This window comes from Arachis hypogaea, chromosome 3 (genome assembly GCF_003086295.3).
Source record: "Arachis hypogaea cultivar Tifrunner chromosome 3, arahy.Tifrunner.gnm2.J5K5, whole genome shotgun sequence".
NCBI lineage: Eukaryota > Viridiplantae > Streptophyta > Magnoliopsida > Fabales > Fabaceae > Arachis > Arachis hypogaea.
In genome coordinates, this window is record NC_092038.1 from 18761601 (window position 1) to 18783001 (window position 21401).

General features: G+C 33.2%; 1 pseudogene; it reads right to left on the reverse strand.

Annotated features, from left to right (window-relative positions):
• Positions 1–4986: 4986 nt before the first annotated feature.
• On the reverse strand, positions 4987–21287 carry LOC112773600 (acetyl-coenzyme A carboxylase carboxyl transferase subunit beta, chloroplastic-like; annotated as a pseudogene).
• Positions 21288–21401: the final 114 nt, after the last annotated feature.

Genomic DNA, 21401 nt, shown 5'->3' on the forward strand with positions numbered 1-21401 from the left:
TCATAAAAAATATCTAAAATCTAATAAAAAATATTTAAAAGCTAAAAAACATCTAAAACCAAATAATAACAAGCATCTAAGTCACTGTAAAATCATTTTAAAAATTTCAAAAGCATTTTTAAATTTCTAATAAAAAAATTCAAAGCGTAACAAAAAGAAACATCTAAAACATAATAAAAATGAGATACTCAAATTTATTTTAAAAATATAAGAACTAATAAAACAAAATATAAAAAAATTAAAAAAAGAACATCCAAAAACTATGCAAAGAAATATCTAAAACTATTAAAAAAAATTATCCAAAACCCAACAACAAAAAATATTCAAAACATAAGAAAAAAAACAACTGAAACTTGATGGTGAACGAGCAGTGACTCTCCCTCGTCTGTTCGTCACGTGGTGTAGGGCGCGTCTTCTGCAGTGGAGGAGGTAAGCGTTGCGTATCTGCTACCGGGAGGGAGGGAGAGCTTTGCCAGTCTGATGAAGCGGAGGAGGGAGGGCTCTGCACATCATGACAGAGGGAGATGCGGCGTTTAGCGGGGCTGCTTGATGCAAGGAGGGAGTCGCGGGGGTCGGCTGGGCTGTGCGACGCGAAGGAGGGAGTCGCAGTGTAAAACCTCAGATTTTTAGAAATTAGATTATGATATTTATTTATGATTTTAAAGAAAAAATTATTTAATTACTTCTACTTTTAAAATTTGAGTATCTATTTGAAAATAATTTGTAAATTGATGAATAATAATATTTTTTTAAAGGTAATTATGTTGGATTAAAATCGGTTTTCAATTACTACATTATCCCTATTTTTATTAAAAATTTCCAACCTACCCTCACCCTTTTCTCCAAATCAAAATCCTAATCCTAACTATGTACAAACACACTCCCTCCCCTTTCATTTCCTCCTTAACAACCACCACCCCCTTCCCAAAGCTCACACCACACACATAAACACACACAACCGAGAGAGAGGAGAGAAATGGAGGAAGAAGAATGTCGCCGACAAAGAGGGAGGTTGCCGCCAAACCAACGAGCCACCCCATTGCCATCGCCTTTCTACCCGTCGAGCCGCCATCATGCATCGCCATTGTTGTCGCCGGGAAGGAGGAAGAAGACGGGCGAGAGAGAGGGCGCCGTCGCCATTGTTGAGGAAGAAGAGATAGCTCAAGAGAGGGAGGCAAAATGCAAGGAGGAAGGAAGCCGTCGTCATCGCGCTCCACTGCAGTCTCGAGAAGTTGTTGCCATCATCGTTGCGGGAGTGGGGGACTATCGTCGTCGCTGGTGTGGCTGACCCTATCGCTACACTGAACTGAGGGAGAGGAAAATGCGATGGCAGGGAAGCCATCCGTCACTGTTGTTGCTACAGCCGCACCACCGTGCCTATGTTGCCGAAAAACGGCGCTGTGGTCACTGAAAAATGCTATCGGAACTGGCTGAGTTAGCTACTGCCGCTGATAAGGATACGGTGTTCTTGCTTCTAGTTTTCTTTCTTTTGATTTTCGGGATGTTGTTGTCAATGCGTTGTTGCTGCAGTTGCCACTGAGGTTTTCTGTCATCACTGAGCTACTGTTCTGCCTCGCCCTAGTTTTCCGTTGCTTTTGGTAGGTTTTGTTCCTGTTTGTGAGGGCCGTCGTGGCTACTGCTACTCCATTCCTTTGTTTATTTTATATTACACTAAGTATTTTTGTTTTAAAACCCTCGCCGTTAGTGTTCTGTTATAGTTTATTGAAGATTTTGAGGTATTTGATGTCATAGGGTTAAGTACCATTATTGCATGATATGATCGTCGCTGTTGCTGCCGTGGAAAACAGTTAGAGAAGATGCCGCTACTATGAAATAAGAATAAAAAAGGAGTTTATCGCGTAGTTGAGTAGTGATTAAGATAGGAATTTTCTTAAAACTTATTTTATACGACGGAATTGTTATAAATAGATATTGATGTGAAAAATATATTTTTGTGATTATGTGAGTCTTATGGATTAAACTGATTTGCTTTGAATGGATGTGATTGTTTACTTAATTGAATTATTGATTACTTGAGTTGGCGTGCGGTTGTTGATGAAAATTAATTTGGAAAGCTGATTTGAATGTTTATACTGAAAAGTGATTTTATTTTGAAAATTCGATTTATATATTTATATTGAAAAATGATTTTGTATTGGAAATCCAATTTATATAATTATATTGAGAAATGGTTTTATGTTGAAAAATACAGTTTATATATATTCATATTGAGAAAGAATTTTGTATTGAAAGTCTGATTTGTATGTTTATATTGAGGAATGGTTTGGTTTTAAAACTGTTGAGAAGGATTGAGAAATGTGGTTTGGACGGAACCTTTGAAGGGTGGTAAAATCCTAGTTTTAAGGAAGGTGCTGTAGAAATTTTTATAAGTATTTAAGTGAGTTTAAATCATTGGGATTGATTGGTGAAATGAAATTATCTTTAAGTCACTTTTGGGAAAAAATCTTAAAACTAAAAAAATGAGTTTTTGTTTGATTAATTTTGGTTCAAGGATTATGTTTTTGAGGAGTTTTAGAAAAAACTAACGTAATAGAAGTGAATTGGAGATTTAACTTACTTTGGTTTGGTTTATTATAAACAGATTTATGATTGGGGTATTTAATTGAACGAAAATGGTTTTATTGAATTGATATGAATTAAAGAGTGGTGTTTTGAAGATTTTAATAAACAATAAAGTAATGTAAGTCTGTATTTAAGAGTAAACGATTTTCGAGTCTTTAAGAAAAAATTTTGAGTTTGAAAAGAAGTTGAAGTTGGTTAATTTGACTGAAGCATTCTGTTTTGAGAAGTTTTAGAGGAGTTAAAGTGTTTGAACTTGATTTGGTGAAAATAAAATGGATTTCAAAATTTTTTGAAATTGTATTAACTTAAAAGTGAAGCTGAAAATTGTTTTGGGGAAATTTTTGTAAGTTTGATTAAAAATAAAATTGGTTGTCGCTCCCCTAAAGATAGAGACCTTTTCGTTGGGTTTAATTAATAAATTATAATTTAAATTTATTAAGTGATTGATTAGCGGTTGTTCGAATTCCTTATGATATGCAAATCAAACAAGTTCTTGCTAATGGTAAAAAAGGGGGCTTTGAATGTCGGGGCTGTTCTTATTTTACCGGAGGGCTTAGAATATCTAGTAGCATTAGAAAATCTCTAGTTCAATTCCAATTTGAAAATCGAATAAGTCGTATCTTACTCAGACTGATAAAAAGAGCTGAGGTTATGCTAAAAGCCGCTAGTAGAAAACCGAAATAACTAGTTATAGTGGGCATAAATAAACTAAATGAAATAAGTTCTTTTTATAAATGATTTTTTTAGTCTTTTGAAAGAGGTCTAAACTTGAAGTGCTTTTGAAGTTAGCTTGGAAAATTTTGGTTAAATAAGAATTGAGTTTTATGATATAAGAACCGGTTTTAAGTGAAGTTGCTTTAGAGGTTTTGGAAAACATTATAAAACGTAGTATTGGTTTTAAAGGAAAATGATTTGAGAAAAAGGTAATCCTATGCGTGAGGTGAATTAAATGGATATTGCTATTGAAAGTAAATAGGCCAAGACTGATTTTGACTCGGGATAAAGATGAGTATAAAGACTTATATTTTGATTATGATTATGAATTGAGTCTGATTGTGATCTGATTCACTGTGCTGGCAAGGGCTGAGGTTAATACCGCTTGTACATTGAGCGAAGTTTTGCTCTGAACAAGGACGGTGGTTAATCCCGCTTGTTCACAATTCTGAGTAAGGACGGCGGTTAATCCCGCTTGCTTAAGATCCAGGGTAAGGGTGGTGGTTAATCTTGGTTACTCTCGAGGTTTTCTCTCTGGTTGTAAGGTGGTAGGGTACTAATCCCCCAATCTATATGGCACAACCTCACCAGGAGAAGGTGGTAGGGCACTCATTCTCCGATTTATGCCCCCTAATGTCTGCCTCTAGGAGAAGGTGGTAAGGTACTAATCCCCCGATTATATGCCTCCTGAAGATACACAACAGAGAGACGATATCCAGGTTAGCTACCAGATGTGTCGGGTTCTTACAGTTTAACCAACATGTGAGCTCATGATCAGTAGGACAGACATGCATCATATATATTTATGGGGCATTGTTTGGTGTGTGCATATTGTATTTGGTTTGCATATGTGAATATTTATGTTTAACTGCTAAATGTCATACTTGCTATAGTTGCTCTTGATTGTGTTTGAACTTCATTACTTGGATTGTGACTGGTTAGTTCGGAATATAGTGGTTTGAGTGGTGATTTGATTTTGTGTTGGGCTGGAGGCCGGGACGGATTTGAATTGTGTTGGGTCAGAGGCCATGATTTGGTTATATTTGGACCGGAGGCCGTGATTTGGTTATGTTTAGGCCGAAGTCGTGATTGGATGACTCATTGGTAAGTTTGGTGATAATGGTTCTTTGGTAGGTAGTGAAACCTTTTGGATATTAAGTTTGATTGGATTTTATAAAATTAAAATACGAATTTGAATTTTTGATAAGTAAATATTGATTTTCAAAAATATTCATAAGACGACTTTCTTTTATGTATCTTCTTATAATAATTCTGGAACTCTTCTGGTAAGACCATGTAGTTAGGTTCTCACCTGCTACAAATTTCTCTTTTTAAGATGGACGAAGAGTTTAAGGAGTTTCTTCTGCGCCTCTGATTGCCTTGTTATATATTTTTGTAAAAAGGATAGGAGTCGTGATTTGTAATGATATGTATGTCCGGTATATTTGTAAATTACTTGTAATGATATATATGAAGATTGTGATTGAATTTGTTTATATATGCATGTTTGTAAAAAGATAAAGATCTTCGGGGTTTTTTTTTTAAGAAAACAGCGATACGGTTTTAAGTTAAAGGCTCCTATAGAAGTCGTCATAATATCCTCGCTATCAGAATGACGTAGCCGGAAGCATGACATTCTTATTGTTAGGGTGTTACATTATGGCATCAAAGTAGTCTTTCCTGTAGAACCTAATGAATGAACTGACTATACTTCAATTGTATACTTTGAGCATTTGTCATGTTGTAGGTCTTGTCTAAATGACGAGAGTTAGAGTTTTAAGCACATGACTATCTATTGATTAATGTCGTTAGTCTATCATTACATACTTCATGGTATTAAGTTTAACCAACTTAACACTAATAGTTTATGTATATGAGAATGCTAACGAGTTATCATAGACAAAATAGAAGTAATAAGTAACGTATATCGCAGCGTTTGAGAAACGATAGATGTTGCTTCTTGAGGTTACTTGGTTACTTATCTTATTCTTTCATGGTTTTTCTTGAAGTTCTTGTTTGATATTTTCTTTTGAAATTATTTTGAAAATTATTTTCCAACCATATTTTGTTGTTCGTAAGCATTCTCGTTTAATCTTAATTGTATATGTCTGCCTAAATTCCTTAAGATCTTCTTGCATACGTGCTCCTTCGGACGCATATACTAAAATAAGAGGTAAAAGTTGATTGCCAGCATGTTCGACCAAACGGGTTATTTTCTCGCCTACTACAGATCCCATACTACCCCACATAAACTGAAAATCCATGATCCCAATTGCTACAAGAATCTCGTTTAGTTGACCTGTGCCTGTTTGAATAGCCTCAGTTAATCCTGTCTTTCTTTGATAAGAGTCCATACGATTCTTATAGAATTCGGATTCCTCTTCCGAATGAAATTCAATGGGATCCATAGAGACCGTGTCTTCATCCACAGGATTCCAAGTACCTGGATCAATCGAAAGTTTGATTCTATCTGAACTGTTCATTTTCAAATGATATCCACAGTGTTCACAAATATTCATTTTTTATTTAAAAAATTTCTTATAATTTAATCCATAACAATTTTCGTAGTCAATCCATAAATGCTTGTATTTTTGAGTTTCATCGAAATCTTTAGAATCCTCTCTTTTAATTAAATTCTCATTCATGATAGTTATTTTTATGGAAGAACCCTCGCTTTCACTACCATTTCCGCCCTTACCACAAATAGAAGTATAAAAGTAACTGTCATTGTATTTATCACTTTCACCTAAAATGTGACTAACAATACAGATTTGAGAAAAAAGATAACTTTCAATCCAATTATGAATGCCATTTTTTCAACTCGATTTAGTATCATACATGTAATGATTCTCATGTCTCTTAGAGACATTATTCAGATAGCTAGAATTCTTATTATAACTATCAAAAAAATTTTCTAGTTCACTTATAAAAGAAGGATCATTAGAAAATTTCCAAAAATTGATTTTCAATATCAAAATATATGGAATAACGGTTCCTTTGGCTATTGTTATCCCTAACTAAAAGAATTTTATCAAATAGGAAATTTCTAATGTTCCTGACACCGACTAAATAATCAACATTACTATAACTAGAATTGTCACTATCATTCCAGCTAGGAAAGTCTTTTTTCATATAAATCAAAATTGGGTCTTCACTTGCACTGAAAATAGGACCAAAACTATCCATTGAGTTACTTAACACACACCTGTATTCTAACTGCCTATAAAACATCATAGAATTGAACCACCATTTTTCCAAAGAGTTTTTTCCTCTATTACCATTAAAATACAATAGATGAATATGTTAGGATTTGGTTGAATTAGTCCCACATTGCTTTGGATTGCAAATGGAGTGGATGGCCTAGGCTATAAATATGAAGCTAAGTTTTCCATATTTTTTGCACCAGTCGGAAACACTTAAAGCTTGTATCTGACTTTTCTTTTCCTCTATACTCTTTGATTAGAGAGTGTTGTGAGGTGTAGTTAAATATTTACTTTGAGAGAGTGTGGGTGTACTGGGGTGCCGGTGTTAGAGAGTAAGAAGTCTATGTGTTGTAACAATTTTCACATAGTGATATTCTCTGGTTGTCATTTGACAACGGCCGTAGTTTTTTCTCTAGTTTCTTGGAGTTTCCACGTTAAATTCTTGTGTTGTGATTGTGTCTATTTTATTTCTCTGGAAAAGGTGTTTTCTCAAAGGGGAATAGTGTCTTATTCCCAACAAGTGGTATCAGAGCTTCGGTTTGGTGGGATTTATTCTTAGTATGCTCTGTGGTTGCAGCCTAGTCTGACCTTCCACATCAGAAAAGAATTTTATCCTGTGGCTTGAGGTTGATCTTTGGTTGCTGTTGTTGTTGCTGGAAGGCAATGTGACACTGTGAGAGTGCAGTTTGGAAAGGTTCTAGCTAAGGAAAGACTTGGTATTTAAGTGTGTCCATTGTGACCCACCTCTCTTTCCTGGGGAACTTTCCTAGTGCACGATCTACAGTTGAGTTATACTATTCCAGTATACGGTTGCAACAATGTCAGGATATTCAAGTGCTGTGAAGCTTGAAATAGAGAAATTTGATGGAAGAATCAATTTTGGCTTGTGGCAAATACAAGTCAAGGATGTGTTGATACAATCAGGTTTGCACAAGGCGTTGAAGGAGAAGATCTCTGGTATTTGCTCTCTCTATGAGAGAAGATGATGTTCTCTAGAAGACAAGAAGTATCCTCATGGTATTACTGCACTGCCATGGATAAGGATAAGTTGTGGCAATCGGGTCCACAATTGCACACGGGCATTGGTTGGCGTTGAGATGCAAGGTGTGTGGCGGAGTATGTCGATGGCTGAAGAACTTCCAGGAAAAGCCAATTTGGAAGTTGCACCATGAATTTTCAGCAAGGTTTCGATCTGTACCAAGGCGAAATGCTTGGAGTGGTCTAATTCCAAGTGAGTATACTTTCATGGTGGAGTATGATAGTTCTCTGAACTATGATTTTCGGTATAGACAATGGCAGCAAAGAATTGTCAGTGTTGACAATGGAAGCTGAAGATGTGTGACTATTTCAATCAATGTGGAGATTGTTAGGATTTGGTTGAATTAGTCCCACATTGTTTAGGATTGCAAATGGAGTGGGTGACCTAGGCTATAAATATGAAGCTAAGTTCTCCATATTTTTTGCACCAGTCGGAAACACTTAAAGCTTGTATCTGACTTCTCTTTTCCTCTATACTCTTTGATTAGAGAGTGTTGTGAGGTGTAGTTAAATATTTGCTTTGAGAGAGTATGGGTGTACTGGGGTGCCAGTGTTAGAGAGTAAGAAGTCTATGTGTTGTAACAATTTTCACATAGTGATATTCTCTGGTTGTCATTTGACAACTGCCGTGGTTTTTTCTCCAGTTTCTTGGAGTTTTCACGTTAAATTCTTATGTTGTGATTGTGTCTATTTTATTTCTCTGGCAAAAATGTTTTCTCAAAGGGGAATGGTGTCTTATTCCCAACAGAATAGTCATTCGAAGAAAAACCATTAAACATAAATATCTTCATCTGTTCAAACTCTTCTTCTTGACTCATGTACTCTTTGATGTAATTGTGAAATGTTTGATGCATCAAAGTAATCGTTGAAATCTTTGAGAGTTTGCTATTGGATTGAGTTATCTTTCTTTATGAGCTTTGTATTTTTTCAAATTAGTTGAAAACTTCTTTGATTTGACGTGCTTTGCGATTCCTATCCAAATTCCTTTGATTTAAGCTACTTTTTCGAGATGTGAATTGATTTCCTTCTTTAGCATATCTCAATATTCTTGAATATCTTTATAAGGTTATGATTTCAAGTATCCTTTCAGAGTTTTGTTTTAAAACCCTTTTTAAAGAAGTTTTGGTATAACCCAACCATATTGCAGTTTTCAATACATGCTTTTGTTTGATTATGCACCTAAACATCATTCAAGATACTTGAAGAAATATTTTTGCTCTTAGCCAAACTAGTTTTCATTTTTCAAACTTCGCATAATCTATTTTTTTCAACTTGCACTTCTTCTAACATGACATAACATTTATGCTTTTGTCATTCTTTTACAAAATGTTTGTTGCATAACTTTTCTTTCGGAACGTGAAATAATTTCCCTTAAGCTTCTCATTCTTTATATACAATGTATTCAAGGGTGTTTTTAATCATACTTTTAGAAATTGTGAGCGTCACCATTAGCTTTAGTCACTGGTGGACGAAATTGTGATCATCAACAATGGCTCCAAAGACTTGGTGCTCTCAAACATAAATCACACTTTGTCACAACTCCACACAACTAACCAGCAAGTGTACTGGGTCGTCCAAGTAATACCTTACGTGAGTAAGGATCGATCCCACAGAGATTGTTGGTATGAAGCAAGCTATGGTCATCTTGTAAATCCCATTCAGGCGGATTCAACTATATTAAGAGATTATTGGATTTTCTAATAATAATAAATTTAAACAGAAAATAAAGATAAAGTTACTCATGTAATTCAATGATGGGAATTTCAGATAAGTGCATGGAGGTGTTGTGTTCCTTCTGAATATCTGCTTTCCTACTGTCTTCCTTCAATCTTTGTCACTCCTTTCTATGGCAAGCTGTATGTAGGGCATCACCGTTGTCAATGGCTACATCCCATCCTCTCAGTAAAAATGGTCCAAATGCTCTGTCACAGCACGGCTAATCATCTGTCGATTCTCGATCATGTTGGAATAGAATCCCTTGATTCTTTTGCGTTTGTCATCACGCCCAACAATCGCGAGTTTGAAGCTCGTCAAAGTCATTCAATCCCGGAATCCTACTCAGAATACCACAGACAAGGTTAGACTTTCCAGATTCCCATGAATGCCTCCATCAATTCTAGCTTATACCACGAAGATTCTGATTAAGGAATCCAAGAGATATGCGCCCGGTCTAAGGTAGAACGGAAGTAGTTGTCAGTCACGCGTTCATAGGTGAGAATGATGATGAGTGTCATGGATCATCACATTCATCATGTTGAAGTGCAGAGAATATCTTAGAATAAGAATAAGTCAAATTGAATAGAAAATAGTAGTACTTGCATTGAAACTTGAGGTACAGCAGAGCTCTACACCCTTAATCTATGGTGTGTAGAAACTCCACCGTTGAAAATACATAAGTGGTGAAGGTCCAGGCATGGCCGAATGGCCAGCCCCCAAAGTATGATGTGAATTCGAAAATAAAGGAGAAGGACCTGATAAGTGGTCAAAAGACTAGATAGTCAAAGACATCTAATAAACTAGTAAAAAGTTCTATTTATACTAAACTAGCTACTAGGGTTTACAGAAGTAAGTAATTGATGCATAAATTCACTTCTGGGGCCCACTTGGTGTGTGCTTGGGCTGAGCTTGATCTATCCATGAGCTAAGGCTTCTCTTGGAGTTGAACGCCAAGTTGTAACTTATTTTGGGCGTTCAACTCTGGTTCGTGACGTGTTTCTGGCGTTTGACTCCAGAATGCAGCATGGAACTGGCGTTGAGCGCCAGTTTACGTCGTCTAATTACGAATAAAATATGGACTATATATATTGCTGGAAAGCTCTGGATGTCTACTTTCCACTCCATTGAGAGCGCGCCATTTGGAGTTCTGTAGCTCCAGAAATCAATTTTTTGAGTGCAGGGAGGTCAGATTCCAACAGCATCAGCAGTCCTTTGTCAGCCTCCTATCAGAGTTTTGCTCAGGTCCCTCAATTTCAACCAGAAAATACCTGAAATCACAGAAAAAAATACAAACTCATAGTAAAGTCCAGAAATGTGAATTTAGCATAAAAACTAATGAAAACATCCCTAAAAGTAACTAGATCATACTAAAAACTACCTAAAAATAATGTCAAAAAGCTTATAAATTATCCGCTCATCAGTCACTCTTCTCCTATAGATCTCATACTTCTTTGACTCAACTTGAATTCGTTTCGAATGAATGCACTATTTTTTCACTTATTGTTCCTATCGAATTTCTTTGATTCGTGAGTTATTCTTAATATTGCAAATTGATTTTTCTTTCCAGCACACCTCATTGCTTGTACACCCTTGTTTACTTGTGATTTCAACAATTCTTTCAAATTCCTTATGATGAGTACTATCGTTGTTGCTTGTCCTTCCTATCTAAGGTCTTGTATCCTTCTGAGTAAACTCGAGATTTATTTTGGTGTCACGTGCAACCTTTAGATATAGTAAGTGATACGTTAGTTCTTAAGGACGCGATTCGTGGATGCATAAGGTAAAGTTTGTAAATGGACAATATCATAGGAAGTTATGGAGCTTTGATTCACGCGAAAGAGTTTTGTTGATGTCAGACTTGTGTTCGGTAGTGGATTTGCGAAGTGTTAGATGAGGTTGAGAACCATCGGATGAGTTGTTCGATAAAGCACGGTTGGGAATAGTAAAAGTACGTCAGGTCAAAGTTCTGAAGTTGGTACTAGATCAGTGTGTGAATGTTATCCCCGTCGTTTTAATACCAACCTGCTTTGTAAACTTTCGCCATATTACACTACCATCGCATGTTTAAATCATGCAATCTTTTACATCAAGCCTACTTTGTAGCTTCTGTGTGTTTAGAATTACATTTATTTTCTCCTCATATTTATGTCATATGAATATCCTGGTATTTGAAACTCTATATATATATATATATATATATATATATATATATATATATATTGATTTACAATATAGAAATGTCACGTAAAAATTTTCATTCTATTTTTGATAAGTAAGTGACATACACCTCCTTATCACTTATTCTCCTTATCACCTACTATTTTGCTGCATGCCTGGAGTCATTAATGTTCTTTCCAAAATCAATTTCAGTTTCTCCCAAATCGAATTCCTAACATCTCTCAATCACATTATTATCCATTAAAATGTAATAATTCTTTGCAAAAATTATGGAAGTTAAATTAAAAATATTTAACAACTTCTACTGTATAATTTATATTTTACATATAGATTATTAAATAATAAAAAATAAAATATAAAATATAAACAAAAATTAAAAAATAAATTTTTAAAAATAATTATTAACTCACCATATTAAAATCAATAAATAAGCATACATATGAATATTAAATAAAAATATTAAAATAATTAAAATCATGACCTATTAGTACACATATGAGATTATTTGAAGAATACAATAAAACATATAGTTTGAAATTTGATAATATTAATTATAAAAATTTATTAATTATAGATATCATATGTATGAAATTATGAATATTATGAGTACAAAATTATGGATGTTATTAATATAAAATTATAGATGTTATGAGTATGAATTGATGGATGTTATGAGTAAATTTATCAATTGAATAAATAAATTTAAGAATTTGAATTTTTTAAATTCAATTATGATAAAATTTAAAAACATCTGTGTTAATTTTATAGTTACTTATGTAATAACTAAAAAATGATATGTGTATAGATGTAATATCTAATAAACATGAATTTAATTTTTAGATGTTAGTTGTATGTAATTATGGATGTTATGTATATAGACATATGAATGTTATCTGTATGAACTTAGTTAGTACAATATAATTATAAATGCATATAAAAACACAAAAAAAATAAATAAGTTTATTACCATACCTCATCAAAGCTAGTGTGATTTTCCATATTTTTCAGCACCTTCTACCATAAGTACCATATTAAGGTCGAATTCAAATGTCATACTATTTGCAATGATAAAGATTACTTCTTGTAAAATTCCTTGACATATTCTAATTGTGCTTGCAATGGTATTAGAGTTGTGAATTTTGAATGAAAATAATTGAATTAACGGAAACAAAATCATATTCTAGTAGCTTTCCGGTTTTGTATCTCTCCATTAAATAATGATAAATGACTTAACAAAAATAGAAAATCAATTACAATTAATTCATTTAATACAAATTATCAATTACCGTTTTTTATAATTATTATTAGTCTTTATTGTATTCTTAAATAAAAAATCAAATTATAAAAAGAAATATTAAGTATTGATTATAAGAATGTCTAATAGTAAAGAATATGATATTATAACTAATGTCATTAATAAGTGGAGCGGATAAGAATATGATAAGTGAATTGATAGGAGAGTAAGATAAAAAAATAAAACTGTTGTTAAGTTATATAAATGAAGTAAATTATAAAAAGTTTTGGCTAATTATGGCTAAAAATTTTGTTACCAAACTTTTTCCATATATATGTATGTATGTTGAGACTTTTTGCTTTTTTCTTGATGTGTTCAAAAGTGAAGTTAATGTAAATCTCTTTCGTTTTGTATTAATTTCTTTTTGCTTTTCCCTTAAATTTGTTTATATATGCATGTTTGTAAAAAAATAAAGAATTTTTTTCAAGAAAACAGCGATATGGTTTCGAGTTAAAAGCTCATATTTTATTATTAGGTATATAGAAGTCATCGTAATATCCTCGCTATCAGAGCGGCACAACTGGAAGCGTGACATTCTGATAATAAGGGTGTTACGCGTAGTGGTTGGAGGCTCTCTGCTACGACAGGGGAGGGAGAGCTCTGTGGTCTGACGGGGCGGAGGAAGGAGGGTTCTGCACGTTGCAACGGAGGAGATGCGGCATTCAACGAGGCTGCGCGACGTGAGGAGGCAGCCGCGGTGGTCGACTAGGCTGCGCGACACAAGGGAGGGAGTTGCAATGGTCGGAGGCGTTGCACAACGCGACGTAGGGAGCTACGTCGTTTGGCCGTGCTGGATAACACGAGGAGGGAGTCGCAGTGGTCAAAGTCAATGCGTCGTAAGTGGGGGAGTCGCTGTGGCCGATGGCACTACACGTTACGATGGAGAGAGCAACGATGGTTGGTAGAAAGAAGTTGTGGTGTAGCATTACTTCGTTTGTGATGGGCGTGCAGGCGGTGAAAAGAGGTTGTGGTGCGGCCTTGCGTGTGTGTCGAAAAATTTGGCTAAGTAGAAGGAAAGAGAAGAAAAAAAAAGAAGAGAAATAGTTGATAGAGGAAGAGTTGGAAGAGGAGGAAAAGAGAAAAAAAGAAGACGAACTAGCTTAACACAAATATTAGACACACATTATTTAAAACTTAAAAATTTTTAAAATTAAAAAATTGATTCAAGTTGATTATAAGGCTGATTTTTTTTGTGTGGAAAAAATTTTGGTGTTTTTTTGGGAAATGAGATTATTTGGTGTAATTACAGATGAGTGGATTTTGTAAAAGAGAAGTCAACACATGGGGAGCGTGTTACAACACGTGGGGGTATGTTGGACACATGACAGCATTCTGGCCAACACGTGAGGGCGTGTTGGATACGTGGCAACATATTGGCCAACACGTAGGGGTGTGTTACATCACGTGAGGAGTATGTTGAATGATTTCCACAATACTGTAATACATTTCAAATATCAATATTCAACCAAAATACTATCTCTCTTTCCATATTAAAAATAATTTCTGTGATTATAATCTTAGCCGTCCTTTATACTTTTTCTTTAAATAATTAGTCTTAAAAAAATTGGCCAATTTTATGGTGCCTTTTGTTTAGTGCCTAACTTTTGCCTAAATTACTTTTTATAGTAACTTTAAAATTTTTAAAGGTTTTTAACTTTTATACTTTTAAATTTAAAATTAATTATTTTACCTATTTTAGTAGTTAAGCAATACTTTTTAGGCACCATAACAAACACAAAAAAAATTAGCTTAAAGATGCACAATGTTTCCGGCTTAACCCTATCTCATCGCAGAAAAAATGTCACAGAACAACCCATCCTGTGCCAGAATGGATAATTACCCCCAGATCGAATCCACTCCAGAGAAGGCATTGGATGATGATGTCATAATGTCATCCCTAGCACTATTGATAGACCACAGAAAAAGGATTTATGTTCCCTGAAGAAGGAGCCTCACTCCTGCCACCTGGCATAGTCTGACACCACGAATCCCGTACGAATACATCCTCGTCCATTCACTTTGCTTTTGGTTACAAGCTGTTTGGTACTTTGGTTGTTTCATGGTTACTCTTCTCTCTGCCCCTCCACAGTCTACGCCGTCCTTTGTTCTCATTACACAATTATCAAATCTAAGCCACGCCTTCTTCTCTTGTCGCCTCGGATATCACTTCTTTGTTCCTTCACTTTTAACTTTTCCATCTACTGTTTTATATTCGACCGAAAGTTGTTCTTTCTAATAACGAATTAGTGTGTATTTGGATGACAGTTTGCAAACCAAAATTTGCATAAAATTGATTTTGTAAAATTGATTTTGATGATAAGTTAGTTTGGGTTAACGTGATTTATGTTTGGTAATTTTTATATTAAAATTGATTATAGTAAAATAAATGTTGTTTGGATTATACTACTCAAAATCACTTTTAGATGAAAAATTACTAAAATAGACATCAATTTTATATTCCTGCAAAATCAGAATACTATAAAAAATAATATAAAAAATATTTATCATATAAATAAAATAAATACAATAAAAAATAAAAATATAAAAGAGAGTACTATAAATTTTATAATGTCACACAAAAAGAAAATATTCTATAATTTTTTGTAGTATCGTCAGTACTCTTTAATTTAGTATTATTTTAGACTATAATTTTTTATTATTTATGACTTTATTGTTACTTATAATTAATTTTTATTTATTTTGTCCTTTTTTATAGGATCATAATTTATATTATTCAAAATTTTGATAATAAACGTAGTATATAATAATTACAATTACAATTACAAATTTTACAAATTCAGAATAAAAAATAAAAAAATTAATACAAAACAAAAAATAGAGTATATCAAAGAATAGAAAAAATTATACAGATAAAAAATAATAAAAATTTCATAAAACCAACAACATATATCATATGAACAAAAAAAATATCATAAAACATAAATAAAATTCATATGAATAAAATCAAATAAAAATAAAAAATTTTCAATTTGTTAGTGATTGAAATAAATCTGAACGATTTTGATAAAAAAAATGGAACTAAAAAATTATGAAGAAGCAGGAAGAACTACAAAGAATGACTGTGAAGATAATAGTTACTAGTATCATTCTTATAGAAGAAAATGAAGGGTAGGATTGGTAAAAAAGAAATATTTTAGCTTCTCCTAAACATGAAACGTGAAATGTGAAACACAAAAGTTACAAATTTGAGCTTCTCCTAAACGTGGGTTCAGAGGCAGAATCAATTCTGCGTTCACAAAGATAAAAATTGCCAAACATCAAAGTGAAACTTTCAAAAAGCTTAAACGGACTTCTCTCCTCCCCAACGTATTTGCCCAATACACCCTTAGTGACTAGAATGAAATTACTGACCGAAATTTTGTATTTGACATGTTGCCTTAGGTGATACGATATACAAAATTAATATTATATTATAATTTCATACATATACATTGTTGGTATATGGTTAATGTAGAATTTAGTTTTATACAACATATAAAAGAATACATTCAATTCTAACGGAGCAATATATCTTGATTTTTTGTTTTATACATTTTATTAAAGTAAAAACTTTTAAAGAAAAGAATAATTTAGCTAGTATTCTTTCTATTTTATTAAAGATTGACAGATAGTTAAAGTACAAAATAATAATAATAAATCTCAAAGGCATAGTTTTCCAGAATTAGGAAGAGCCGTTTGACACTGTCCAAATCCTCCCATCGGATTTGGATCAAGTACAATAGTTGTCTTGCAAATGGCATTATGTTATTGTAAAAATCAATTAGAATAGAGTGTTGATTTTTTCATTTTTTGTCTAACAATCAGGTTTAAAAGTCTTTAGCCTATAAAAAAATAGAGTTAATATTTAAAATGATTTCTAAAATTTGATTTTGATTTAATTTAGTTGTCTAATTTTTAATTGATTTTTTTTGTGACTAATTTTTTTTAATTGATTTAAATTGTAATTTAAAATTTTATAATATGACTCAAATTGGTCTCTTCATCTATTTTCGTTACGAGAAAGAAATGTGCTATGATTAAATGACATTGTGTTGCTGTTTGCGTCTAAAATACGTCGTTTTACTATTTCTTCATTACACAAGCTATTAATTGAATCTTCTCTTTTTCTTCCTCCTCTTCAATTTGATCGATAAATTCTCATCTCTCTCTCTTTTTCTCACCTCGTTATACAAACTTCAAATAACCTTCTTCTTTATCTTCCTCGATATTTTTTTTGGTTGTTTGACAAAGAAATTAAAATACCAAAAGAGAAGAGCAAATCCTCTTGAGAAAAACAAAGTTCAATTCACCATAATCATATAAAAACAACAACAAATTAACATATTATAATTCAATAACCAAATAACTTAAAAAAAAAACTTACCTGATAATATGAAGGCAAAACGGGGGTTGAGAGACACATAACAGCACAAAAGCAAGGAGACGTGGCGACACAATGAAGGCGAGCCACGGACGGAGTCGACGACGCAGTGCTAGAGATGCACAGGAGCCGGGATGAGACGCAAAGGAGACGCCAATGTAGAAGCAACCGTGCAGTGGGCAGTGGCAGATTTGTGAGTGTGAATGTGTGAGAGAGTGAGAGGGAGGCGAGACTGAGGAGAGAGCCAAGATGTGACTCATGAGCACACGATGTGGTAGAGAGAGAGAGAGAGAGAGAGAGAGAGAGAGAGGTGAATAGGAAAACGACGTCGTTTAATTGTGCGACTTTAATTTTTCGATAACAGAAATGGATAGAGAGATCAACTTGAGTCACACCTTAAAATTTCAAAATACAACTTTGGTTAATTGGAAATTAAAGTACTGAATTGAATCGAAGGTCAAATTTCAAGAGCCATTTTGAGTATTAACTCAAAAAGATAAGTAAAAGAGAAATATTATGACCATCAGAATTTATTTTTTTTATCATTTAGCCATTAACTTAATTATTTTAGTCTAATTTTTTTAGTCAAGTAATCTAACAATATATTTTATCCCATACTTTTAAATATTGATGGCTAACTGATGGACAAAAATAATAATTTTTCATGACTATCTAGCATTTCTCTAAATAAAAAAAATGCTACTCATGTAAAGATGACAAAAACAATTTTTTTAAAAGTTGTTTATTTAGTCATAGTTAAAAAACATACTCTAAACCATGTATATTAATCATAAAAAGTATAAATTATGAATAAAATAAAAAATCTAATAAAAAATAATTATATTAATAATTTTAACTAATAGTAATTTAAATGATACTGAATTTCTTAAATTTATACAAAATTCTTTTTTTAAATATCAATTCCATTATAAGGTTTATACAAAGAATTTAAAAATAAATAAAAATTATTAGACTAAAAATAAAATAATTAACAATAAGAATTAGTAGATTAAAATATAAATTTTTTTAAAGTAGAAAAAATATATTGAAAAAATTATAAAAACTATAAATAAAAACTCAACTGATAAAAAATTATTAAATTCATAAAATAAAAAATGTATCAAAATGATAATAAAATAAAAGTAAAAAAATAATATTATAAAATTCATAAAACATAATAAAAAATAAAATAATCTTCTAATAAATTTTTTGTTAAAAACTTAAATTTTAAACAAATTAAAAATTTGATATTAGAGTCAAAATTACGATTTTAAGAAAGTTTGCTTTGATAGCTTATATGTATCTATGATAAAAATATGAAAAAAAAATATGACATGTGAATTATATTATCTATGTCAATATTTAACTTTTAAAAAAATTAATATTATAATATTATTTTTACTAAAATATCTTTACAATTTATTAAAAAGAAGGGACAAATAAAAATTAAACATCATTATTTTATTCGACCAATCCTATATCTTTCTAAATTTAACAAATATCGAAATTCAATTAATTTTAATTTTTAAATTTTTTAATTTAAATCATTTAAAATAAAAATATTTTTTAAATAAATAAAATAAATATTTTATTTACGGATATAAGTAATTTGAAGCGTTTTTATCGATTTGCATCCTATTACTTATCTTGTTTATAGTGTAAACAAAATAATTGTGTATATCGCATTTACACCGTAAATGAGATAAGACACATTTGCAATTTTACATATTACGTTTGCACACGTGATATATAAAAGAGAACGTTCAACACGTATCTCGTTTATAGTGTAAACAAAATATACACATACTTATTTCATTTACACTGTAAACTAGATAAATGAAAAGTTATGATGTTTTCATTGTAAATGAAATACAGTATAACAAATTTCGATTAGATATAAAAGGATCTACAACTATTTGTATTCTTCACAAACATTTCACTTTTTCTTCTCCTCTATTTTTGATGCAGGAGCATATATTTTATATTTGTGTTGTTAATTAAAGTAGTCTAGTTTAACAGATGTTATTGTATTGTATTATGAGTTAGTCCAACTACATTGTCCAAGTCATAAAGGTTTCCCTCCCCTCTTCCCCACTAGTATAAATATGCGTATGTAAGAGGTATATATTAAATAAGTTATGTGCTTATTATTCCTCAAAATTCTTTGAGAGAAAGATGTGCATCTTCGGCTTAGCCAACCAAAGTGGGTTTTTGGCTATTTTCATCATAGTGGAGTTATTAATCTTGCCAAGATTGGTAACCCAAACGACGTTCCAGCGTTAGTTTTTCTTCTAAATATTAGGCAAAAATATCTAGTGGTAATGGATATGTGGTTATAAGTGTGTATCCTAATTGTATGTCATATGAGAAACGGTAACACTGGAATGATATTTGAGTGTGATAATCCTATTCTGTTGTGCACTCGTAGAGTAAATTCTTTATATGAGCTAAAGAGTCTAATATTGAAGATCATCAGTTCCAGTAGGATAAAAAAGGTTGGAAGAGTTGGGTATAGGTTGCTAGCATCGATAAGAAATGGAGTTTTTCGATTTCGTCTGTTTTGACTCTATGACGATGAGCACGTGCGGCTCATGTTTGACATCCACAAGAGAATCATGGCAGAAAAAGTGATGAAACTTTCTGTGGAGGTTGGTAATATTGGTGGCGGTGGACCTGGCCACTCAAATTTTGTCCAGAATGACCCACCTCTTGCATCACCATAGTTACACTGCGCTAATCTAATAATAGACATGGACATAAACGGTGAGCAATCCGATAAGGAGTATGTTGCCGATAGCAACGATAGTGGTTTTTCAATGATGAGGAGGAGTTTGAACAAAAAACTCCAGTCGACACATCAATTCAGTATCTTCTGCCTGTTTCGCAACCAATTTTGGCCTTATTAGCTGTACCCAGTCACTATCATACATTGGATCTGGATGTGATGCACAAGAACATTTTATTTTTCAACATGGGTAGAGATTATTACAACATAGACGGTGGTGTGGGGTTTAGGATTGGCCACAGATTTAGGAGCAGAGGGGCAATAACGCAAGGTGTGAGGAATTATAGCATTCGCAGAAGTGTTAAGTGCTGAGTCGTGGAGTTGGATCGATTAAAATACCATGTGCATTGCATGCAATTTGCATTAGGATGTCCTTGGAGTCTCTGTAGTGCCTCCAACAAAATCTCGAATATTAGTGAGATCAAATTTTTAATTGTGGTGTATATTCTTATTTATCATGATTATTTTTGTTATAAATGCCTACCTTATATAGTTTATTTCACTAGAGAGGTACGTAAATTTGGAGGTGCACACCCCTGTGTAGCCCCCACCATATCCCATGACCATCGATAGTTGGACAACAACCTCATTTGTAGTGTCATTTTGTCCCTCATACAGTCTAGCCCATCAGCCATTAGTCATGTTTTGCAAGGTGCAGTTAGGCAAAGCTATCACTTTAAACCCTCATACAGAAAGGTCTAGATAGCAAAGTAAAAGGCAATTGTGCATATACGGTAATTGGGAGGAGTCATATAATAAGGTGCCAAGGTTCCTCTAAGTATTGCAGATTAGTTGTCCCAGAACAGTATGTGATTTCGAGGCCGTACTGTACTATGAATGACACTTAGTGGTATGTGACTGCAGCCAATTTAATAAGGTATTTTAGGCTTTTTCTACCTATGTAAAAGCTTTCAAGTATTACAAGCCCTTCGTTTCTGTCAATGCCACGCATCTGTATGGCAACTATGGTAGTGTGCTACTAATTGGAGTGGCACAAGTCAATAACAGTAATATCTTTCCTGTGGCTGACTGACAGTAGACTGCACGTCATCCAAAAGAGGATAAAGCTTGGGATCATCAAGCACGTCCTGGTTGGATAGATGTCTAACGTAGCAAAGCAAGCTTGAACCTGTCCTAGTACTCCTGCGTAAGTCGATAGTTAGTGAATGGCTGAATAGAGATTTTGTGGCCCTCAAATCGAGACCTACATCTATCATACCACTGCTGATCTCGAGTGGGCCACCAGACGTCCTCGTTCTGTCCTGTGGTGGTCAGAAACTGATCGATATTGACTAGGTCTCCAGGCACCGGCTGCTCGCCGCTGAACTGGCATTTCACCCGGTCAACATGGTGAAACTCAACAATATTGAAGCAAACAAAGGGAACAACACTCATCCATGTCCCCTATTCTACCTCTTCTTTCAACTAGTTCACACTGATAGTCTGTAGGGCTGGGTCGTCGTACGGCGTCCATAGAAACTGCAAAATACAGTGTAATATAATCATCAG